The following is a 10,013-nucleotide window of genomic DNA, read 5'->3' as shown; positions in this document are numbered from 1 at the left end:
CAGGGGCTGGCATCTCACTTCCTACTGGCTCGGGATGGGGGGCAGCGCCGACGGGGACCAGGAAACGCTTCCCGGCAGACGGTGCTCTGCCCGAGTTTTTCTTCCTGTTACCACCAAAATCAGTCACCTCCAAGACGCCAATACAATGGCCTTGGAGTCAGATTCTTACAGCGGAAAAAACCTTAAATCAACTCTAAGGGTGGATTAGTAAACTTCTAAGTATGTTGGAATCGGGAATCATAGCTTTAATAGATTGTGACTCAGTATTATGACTCACCCCTGACAGGGAAAGCAGTCTTGTGGAACAGATTCTTGGAAGGGGTTCTGAGACTGGGCGGGCCCTGAGGATCTGTGAATGACGACCTCACACAGAATGGGGCGGGGGGCGACTCGGGGGAGGGGTGCCCCCGTCCCCTGTCCCTGAGGAGGGGGACCTCAGGCTGCAGTGACCAGCCCAGGGCCCTCTGCAGAGCCACCCTGTGGCTCCACAAGACAAGGTTTCCAAAAGGGGCAGGAGGGAGCGCTAGACCCAGCGGCCCACCGAGGGTCGCACGACACGTGTGTGTCCCGTGGCTGGAGGATTGGGCCTGCCGCCCAAGGTCGGGGGTCCTGAGGGTTTACACAGAGAACAGCCCCCACCCCCGCCCCGCCAACCTCGTCCTTATTTCTGCCTTGGCTCCTTTATTAGTTTCCCGAGGCCGCCATGATGAGATGGTTGGATGGCATCCCCGACTCAATGGACATGAACTTGAGCAAACTCCGGGAGGCAGTGAAGGACAGGGAGGCTGGCTGCTGCAGTCCATGGGGTGCAAAGGGTCGGACACGCCTGAGCAACTGAGCAACAACAACGGCAAAGGCCACCACAGCAAAGAATCAGACGTGAAGGTGACTTAACAGGGCAGAGGTGCGTCCCCCGACAGGTCTGGAGCTCAGGAGTCCGAGGTCGCGGCGTGGCAGGTGCTGCGCTCCCCTCTGGTCTCGGGGAGGGGGTCCTCCCTCTCCCCCAGCTCCCGGGCCCCAGGCTTCCAAGGACTGAGGCCGTGTCACCCCCACTCTGCCGCCCGCTTCACTCGGCCGCCCGCTCTCTGCGTCTGAGTGTCGGACTGAGGGCCCACCCCGATCCAGAACCATCTCCTCTCAAGAGCCTCAGCACAGACCCCATTTCGGACATTCTGAGGTTCAGGCTGGACGGGAAACCGGGCGACCCTGCTCAACGCACCGTGGTTATGCAATCGGAGCTCTGCCGGTGAGGCGAATGGGAAAACGGCTTCCTCTCCCTCCCGGGTAGTCCCTTCCCCAGAGAGGACGGACTCACGGCCCCTCCCTCCCCAGGACCCAGCTGCGATCTGGCCGGCCTGTGACTCAGCCCACCGTTTTGGTGCAGGCTGGGCGCTCAGGTCCAAGCTCTGGTCTCAAGTCCAGCTTGACCAGTAATACAATCTATCCAGCTCCTGAGCACCCACCTCAGACTGCGGGCCTGGGGGGAGGATGTGACCTCAGCACCGGGGTCCCCAACATCAGCAGCCGTCGTAGGAGGGCGTGGGGCAAGCTCCAGTGACTCACAGCCAACCCAGCAGGCGAGACGCTGTGGCCCCAAAGAGAGAATTCCAAAAGCCCGGCAGGCCTGACGTGCCCTCGGATGCCATTCCCCAGGAGCAGAGCCCTGAGGGTGGGACCAGACTTCAGGGCCTGAGTCACCATCCTAACAGGAGGTCCGGGGTCGGGGCAGGTGGACCAGCGAGGGAGGGGGGCAAGCTGGAAGCCCCTCCAGTCGCCACTGTCCTGATAGTTCTTGTTCAAGTCCCGTCAGGGGTGTGGGGGAAGGGCCAGGTTGAGTCGGGGTGGGGGGACCGGCTGGGGAGCCGCTTTGGGTGGGTGAGGGGCCAGGGGCAGTCACCCTTGACCTCCGACACTGTCCAGGCCAGGCCTGCGGGGTGGGGCCAGTCCCGGGGCTGGGCTTGCCCCCAGGCACGAGTGAGGAGCCCGCGTCCCAGGCCACCGTGACTACTGGGCCCCGGGCAGGTGGTGCCCGCCACCATCTGACCCCGTGGGGGCGTCTGAGCGCAGGGCTCTGTAGGGAAGCCAGAGTTTAAAATAAAACAGCATGTGACTGGATGTTCCAGCTGGGAGAAGACTCCGGTTTCGAGGTCACTGGTTCAGATCAGGGGACAGCTGGGCCTGGGGGGCCGGGTAAGCCATGAGTGAGCTGGGCTTTCTGCCGCTTCCGATGGCCAGCTGTGCCCCCCTGGCTGCCTGCTCACCCAGGAAGGCCAGGCCTCTGGGAGCAAGCTCTCTGCCCTTCCCAACGGGGCGATGCCTGGGGCTCTCCAGGCCGAGGAGCAGGCATGGAGTCTGTCGTTCAGCAAATGGACTCTTGTCAGAGAAACAACTGTTAAAGCAGAGCAAGGGCTGGGGGAGCGGCTGGGGGAGAGGGGGGATTTCACGGCAGCCCCCCAAGAAGTCAGCTGCAGGCTGGGCACAGGAAGCGCATCTCGGGAGCAGGCCCCGAGTGCTAGGTCCTCATTCTGGGGTTAGAGCTTTGATGCAGAGAACTTTAAAAAGTGATCATCAAGAGAGGAATAGACATTTAAACTTAAACACTCGGAAAATCAAACCCGGGGCTTCCCTGGTGGCTCAGCGGTAAAGAATCCACCTGCCAATGCAGGAGACACGGGTTCGAGCCCTGGTCAGCAGAGAGCCCACGTGCTGTGGAGCAGCTAAGCCCGTGGGCCACAGCTACTGAGCCCACAGGCCCTGGAGCAAGAGGAGCGACCACAATGAGAAGCCGTCACAACTGCAACCAGAGCGTAGCCCCCGTTCACGGCAACTGCAGAGAAGCCCACAGCACAGCCAGTGAGGAAATGAAGAAAATTATTTCTTTAAAAAATCAAACGTACTGTCAAAGGTGACTGATTTACATTCATTTGGCCTAATCAATGATTCTGATTCTGGAGTTCTAATTTCTGTTCATCTCCAGAAGCCAAAATCAGTAGCTTTAGGAAGAGCAGGACTTTGTCTTGGGGCCACAGTTGTCATCTGTGTACAAGGAAGGCCGAGGGAAAGACGCAAAGTATGTCAAAGCAGCATCTGCAAGGAGGTCTCGGTTCTTACAGCAGCATCTTTTGAGGGCACTCTAGAAAGCCTCTGGAGGTGGGGTGGCGCTCTGAAGGTGGTTCGGACAGGGGGATAGGTAGGCTCATTTTTCTACCCATCACAGAAAGGGAAAAGCAGAGGCTAACGATGGTACCTAGTCAGGTCTGTGCTGGGCACCACTGGCCCATAAATGTCCTCTCAGTGGCCTGGACTCTGTCCAGAGGGCACGGTGCCCACAGAAATCTCAGTCACCCCTGTGCCCTGGGAGCCAGGCAAGGAGGGAGCCCCAGAGTCAGAGAGGCCATCCCAGCAGCTGGAGGCAGCTGGGCTGAGATGCCAGCGGCAGGAACCCAGGCGGCACGAGCCTGCATTGAGGCGGCGGTCTCAACACCTCTGGAGCACAGGAGGACTCTAGCCCCAATTTTATCTAGAAAAACACAGCCTAATTGAGCTGGCCTCCAGAGCACAGATGGGAAAGCAACTTCTTCTAGATCAGGAAGGTGGGAGCCGGCAGAGCGGGTCCGAAGCATTTTGTCAAAGAAAATGAAGAGCCTTGATGAGAAGCAGGCAGACAGAGACAGTGGAGGGACAGACAGTGGACACTGAGCTGCTGAAGAGAGGCAAGACTAGGAATCAGTGGTGTTAACACAGATCTGAAAAGAGACCACACCCACGCCTGTCCCACCCCGTGCCGGCTGTATCAGAGAGCGCATTCCTTGCGCACGTGGTTACATACTGGCACAGTAATAGTATTTGTTTCAGAAGGTGGTATTTTCTTTATTCTTCATGCCACTAAAGCTGGATTCTAAATGGCATGAGCCTATACTCTTTTGTCGCTTTTCCTGAGCTGTTATTAAGTTGAGGTCGACCCTCCCTTGAGAACCTCAGAGAGACCACCCAGGCTGGGAGCAGAGGGAGCCAAGCCCTGCAAAGTTCTAGCTGCAGAGGTACAAAATTATTTTATTTACCACCCCACAGCTTTTTTACACATTTTATAAGACCCGAAAAAGTCGCTGAACTGTAACGGATGGCTTCTTTTATTTTATCTTGTTTTTATATCAGTGTTTTTGCTGTTTAGTCGCTCAGTCAGGTCTGACTTTTTGTGACCCCATGGACTGCAACCTGCCAGGCTCTTCTGTCCGTGGGATTTCCCAGGCAAGTATACTGGAGCGAGTCGCCACTTCCTTCTGCAGGGGATCTTCCCAACCCGGGCACTGAACTTGCATGCTCCTGTACTGCAGGCAGATTTTTCACTACTGAGCCACCAGGGAAGCCTGCCTGTTAAGTCAGCAAACTAGTAAACACACTGAAATGCCTCACTGTGCCTTAACTCACTTCCCAAGGATAATCTGTGTTCCCTGCTCCCTGGGAAGCACAGATGTCTGGAATCTTTGTCAAACACTCTTTTGCATACAGTTCAGTGGCAGGTTGTAATTTCTAAGAATAGCCACAGTATCTCTCATCCCACGGTTTTTCCAAACAGTGTGACCTCAATGCTCTTCTCTTGAGTCAGCCATTTCCTGCATCTGACTCTGGGCCGACTTTGTGACGTGCTGACCAGCAGAGCGTGGCTGGATTGATGTGAGGTGACCTCCGAGGCTAGGTGAAGCTGTAAAAGTGTCCTGCATTTTGACCTGGCTCTTCTGAGGCACCTGCTCTGGGAACCCAGCCACCATGCCCCGAGGAAGCCCAGACCGGCCTGCCGTGTCTGAAATCATTACTGAAGTTCTTTTGCATCCAGCCTGTGTCTCACCCTGACTCGAGCCATGAACATCTCTATCCATGGATGCGGTTGTAGTAACTACTTCTCTAGTCGCAAGAGGGTTATTTCCTATTTCTCCTAGAGTTGTTTAGTCGTTTCAGACCATCTTTAGCTACATTTCTGGAAGTTCAAGTCAGCGGGAGATACAGGAAAGGAAAAGAATCTGGCCTGGTCTGATCACTATTGCTTGACAACAGGGGAAAGAATTGGTAATTTTTAAAGTTGTCTTTCTCATCAAAATTGAACTGAGCAATACAAGTACATTTTGAACAGTTCCAAAAAGCTAAAATGTGATAATAAATGACAGCCGTACTCCTCCCCTACTCCCTGACCTGCTATTCTCATCAGTTTGCTATGCTTTTTTCAGATCTTTTATACATTTGCAAGCATGCGTCCTCAGAGAAAGTGCAAAGTGGAATGAAAATATGGAGTGTCATTTTGTGGGGTTTTTTTTTAACCCGTAAACTTAATGCTATGTTAAAAACAGCTCTGCAATGTCCCTTTGTATTTTATTTTTTAACTGCACACATGAATCCCTACCCCCATGAGATCTTCACTGCTTTAGTAGCACTTTCTCCTGTTTAAAGGGTTAGGGTTTTAATGTCTTCATATTTTATGTGATGGAGTTTGTGTTTCTGTTTTTTATTCTCCTTTCACCTTTGGGTCCATTTCTGGGTGATTAAAAGGAAACACCTAACTTCACTGCATTCCCCCCACAAAGACATCTTTTGTATATACAAAATTACTTTGTATATTTTGGGTGTTTTACGGTGATATCTGTCATCTGGTATAGTTTTTGCTATCATGTGAAGAATATTTTTTATCACATCTTATAGTTGGATGTTACTAAGATATAGAAAAGCTATTCACTTGATTTTATTACAATGATAAACTTGAAGTTTAAGGGTTAATCATAAATGGGGTTGAAGATTAGATAGTGGTAATTTTAAGGAATGTGTTACTGCACAACATGTAATGCATCCACACTACTTTCCTGATTTTGATGGTATTTTAGAGTCGTGTAGGTACTGTTTATAAAAAATACAAACAGAATGAAGCACTTCAGAGTGATGGAGTGTCACAACCTCAAATCACTCTCAAATGGTTCAGGAAAAGATGCTTCACTGCACTACTACTGCAGTCTTTATGTAAGTTTAAGATTTTTTTCTTATTTATTTGAAAAAATAATTGGAATTGCCTGCTAGTAAGGGAGTGAAAAGTTAAATGGGGTTAGGAATGAAAGTGTTTAGCCAAGAGGCTGTGAATGTAACTGCAAAGTTGGCCAATTCAGAAAAGAGGGGTGGCGGCTGGTGAGGAGCGGTTTGCTGACCCTCTGTACCACACCCTGGACTTCCCAGGTGGCCTCGCGGTAAAGAGTCGCCTGCCAAGGCAGGAGACCGGGGTTCGATGCCTGGGTCAGGAAGATCCCCTGCAGGAGGAATGGCAACCCACTCCAGGATTCTTGTCTGGAGAATCCCATGGACAGAGGAGCCTGGAGGGCCACAGTCCATGGGGACGCAGAGTCGGACACGACTGAGTGACTAAACAGCAGCAACAAGACACCCGCACGGTCCACACAAGCCTGCCTCAGGCAGCCGCACGCTCCCCCCGCAGTCACGGCCTCTCATCTCCTTCTTTCATGGCGGCTTGTTTCCATTTGACTTTCTGGAAGTTTTAATCCCACGCTCAGCCGCTGCCAAGTGACATGATCGTGTCTCGACCTCAGCTGGACTTTTTAAAAAAACTGTTTACAAACGCTCTTCCGGGGCAGGGGCTGGATGAGTCGCTTTTGGGCCCCTTCCCGTTCTGTGATCCTGGGCCTGACGGCAGGCAAGGAGCAGAGGGAGCCTGGGGACACGGGCTCCAGCCCCCCCGCCCCCGCCGGCCCTGGGCCAGGGCACCGGCACCTCCACCAGCTCAGCCTTCCGGGCGGTGTGTCTGAAGGAAGCTTTTAAATAGCAGCAGCTGTTGCTTCTCAGGGACGTTTCTGGGAACACAGCTGCTTAGTTCAAGTCACGCTTTGGGGTTCTCTGCAAGAAGACTCTGTGGAGAGGTATCAAACGCTCGTCTCCTCAAGGAGTCCAGTTACGTGTTCAGAATTCTCTGTCGCTCACACACACTGAGAGATTGAACAGGAGCAACGGCCAGAACATACATTAAACACAGAACCTCAGCCCATAAACTGCAGCAGCACCCGGGACACCAACGCCTCAGCCGCACACGGGCTCCCGGGAGCCCGCCTGCTGAGCAGAGGACTCCGGGACCCACAGATGACCCGGGCAGCCAGGCCTCAGCATCTGGAAGCGCCGGCCCCCAGGGCCAGGGCTTGCTCCACAAGTGACGCTTCCCTAACCTTCGTGCCTGCTCGAAGCTTGGGACCCACTGAGGCTCCTCTAGGCCGGCGTCTTTCCACTTCAGATCAGCTGCCCGAGCTCTCCAGCGCCCTCCAGATGACCCAGGCTGACCGTCTGTCCCACAGGCCCTGAGAGCCTCCTCCAGGCCCCTGAGGGCGATGGTGAAGGAGCAGCTGTGGGGTCCACCCGGCTCCCTAAGGCACCACAGGCCCCAGAGGGCTGAGCAAACTGAGGCAGGTGCAGGAGTCACCCAGGAGGTCACTGATACCTCGCTGACGTCCCTCCCCGGCCCAGCAAGGCAGCACTTGTCACCACTTTACAGGCGGGAAAACCGAGGCCGAGGGGAGCTCACAGCCCCGTCAGTGGGGGGAGGAGGTCCCACGCTCTGGCCACCCTCGTGGGCCTTCCTCACCTTGCCTGCGGAGCCTCTGCGTCCAGCCTGTGCTGCTCCCCCACCCCCAAGGCTCAGCCAGGAATCGGGACCGGCTCAGAAGGGGCAGGTGTACATGCTGAACCCCGGAGGCCCACACCCTAGAGCCCCCTGCGCATGCGGCCAGGAAGCCAAACGGGAGAACGAGGTGGGATGCAGAGTGCGTGGCCTGCACACTAACTGTGCACCTGCGCTCACAGGTGAGCGGGGTGGACATCACCTCCTCCTTCCTCCCAACGCTCCTGCTGAGACTCCAGCCTTGACATCCCACCCTGGAGGCCCACAGCCGAGCACCAGCCCCGGGCTGGCACCACCTGCCCCCCCACAGACGCCTGGCAACCACAGCAGGTTCAGTTCAGTTCAATCACTCACTCGTGTCTGACTCTTTGTGACTCCATGAATCGCAGCATGCCAGGCCTCCCTGACCATCACCAACTTCTGGAGTTTACTCAAACCCATGTCCATTGAGTCAGTGATGCCATCCAACCATCTCATCCTCTGCTGTTCCCTTCTCCTCCTGCCTTCAGTCTTTCCCAGCATCAGCGTCTTGTCAATGAGTCAGTTCTTTGCATCAGGTGGCCAAAGTATTGGGGTTTCGGCTTCAACATCAGTCCTTCCAATGAACACCCAGGACTGATCTCCTTTAGGATGGACTGGTTGGATCTCCTTGCAGTCCAAGGGATTCTCAAGAGTCTTCTCCAACACCACAGTCCAAAAGCATCAATTCTTCAGCGCTCAGCTTTCTTTATAGTCCAACTCTCACATCCACACATGACTACTGGAAAAACCATAGCTTTGACTTTGTTGGTAAAGTAATATCTCTGCTTTTTATTATGCTGTCTAGGTTGGTCATAGCTTTTCTTCCAAGGAGCAAGCATCTTTTAATTCATGGCTGTGGTCACTATCTGCATGATTTTGGAGCCCCCCCAAAATAAAATCTCTCACTGTTTCCATAGTTTCCACATGTATTTGCCATGAAGTGATGGGACCGGATGCCATGATCTTAGTTTTCTGAATGTTGAGTTTTCAGCCAGCTTTTTCACTCTCCTCTTTTACCTTCATCACAGCAGGTTAGGCTAGTATTAAAGTGCAATATTGTTTTTCTCCTAAATGTTACTAGATATTTGGAATTACTAATAAGTGTGGAACAGATTACATAGAAAACATAAAGAAGTTGGAATTCTAAATTTAATTTTTTAAAAATTTGGGTGTAGAAAACATATCTTTTAATATTTATTCATTATTTCTCCTCCAAAGCACAGGTTGGAAAAAAAAAAAAAGCTATGGTGATAGCTTTATAGAGGTTTTTAAAGCCTAAGAGTAGAGTTTTAAAGAAGCAATTTTAATTTAAATGTTATATAATCATCTACTTAATGATGCTTTTTAAAATTTCCATCCTTTTTCTTATTCCCAGTTAATGGCGTTAAAGTTAAATTTAGTAATGAATTTTTCTACTAAAAAAACTCAATTCATCACAGGCAGGAAATAAAGATGATTTTCCTTCTCGTGAATCTACTTAAAAGAACGGCTTGTCATCCTAGCTAACTACCCACAGAGCTCATTCATTCAGTCCTCCTGCCTTCCTTAAACCAAAAGTACACCGCGTATTGGGCTTCCCAAATGGTGCCACTGGTGAAAGATCGGACTGTCGACGCAGGAGCATGGGAGACACAGGTTCGATCCCTGGGTCGGGAAGATTCCCTGAAATAGGAAATGGCAACCCACTCCAGTATTCTTGCCTGGAAAATCCCATGGGTAGAGGAACCTGGCAAGCTGCAGTCTATGGATCACAAAGAGTCGGACAAGACTGAGCATTTGCTGCCCTGAGGTTTTTTGTTTGCTTTCTAGATTTTTTTTTTTTTTTGTGGACTATTTTAAAATAGTCAAATTCATTGAATTTGTTGCCATATTGGTTCTGTTTCATGTTTTGATTTTTGGGCCACGAGGCATGTGAAATCAGGAAGTCCCAACAAATAGTTCAAAAGAAGTTTCAATTAGAAAGATATTTTGATCAAAACAATGATTACATGGATCAAAGATGTTTAGAAAACAGAGTCTTAAATCTTCACTTTAAAGTAACTGTGGACTAAAGCTTACACTTGCAATCCATCCACCCAGGCCTCTCTTGAACAATTTTGTTAGCTGTAACTTAATCAGAAATGTAGGAACCGCTTTGTGAACTTCAGCAGACTTGCCTGTGCAAAGCCAGGCAAGCCACTTTCAGCACACCAACCTCTGCAAGCTGAGACCTCCTCTACGACCTTAGAAGTCACCAGACATTACTCCAAATGGGTCTAGTAGTCTGCTTGTTTTTGTTACATTTATCATTGAAACATAACTCGAAAAAATAGCCTTTCATTTTCTTGGCCTCATG

At 51.7% G+C, this 10,013-nt stretch overlaps 1 long non-coding RNA gene across 1 annotated transcript; it reads left to right on the top strand.

Moving 5' to 3' along the window:
* The first annotated feature begins 383 nt into the window (after positions 1-383).
* On the top strand, positions 384-5,175 carry LOC145530488 (uncharacterized). Its single transcript, XR_014071830.1, has 2 exons — positions 384-599; positions 689-5,175. It is a non-coding gene; the product is annotated as an uncharacterized LOC145530488 (long non-coding RNA).
* Positions 5,176-10,013: the final 4,838 nt, after the last annotated feature.

The sequence above is a fragment of the Giraffa tippelskirchi genome, chromosome 12, assembly GCF_054371585.1.
Source record: "Giraffa tippelskirchi isolate mGirTip1 chromosome 12, T2T-mGirTip1v1.2.pri, whole genome shotgun sequence".
Taxonomy (NCBI): Eukaryota; Metazoa; Chordata; class Mammalia; order Artiodactyla; family Giraffidae; genus Giraffa; species Giraffa tippelskirchi.
Note: the sequence above shows the minus strand (reverse complement) of the source record. Positions and strands in the feature narration are given on the sequence as shown.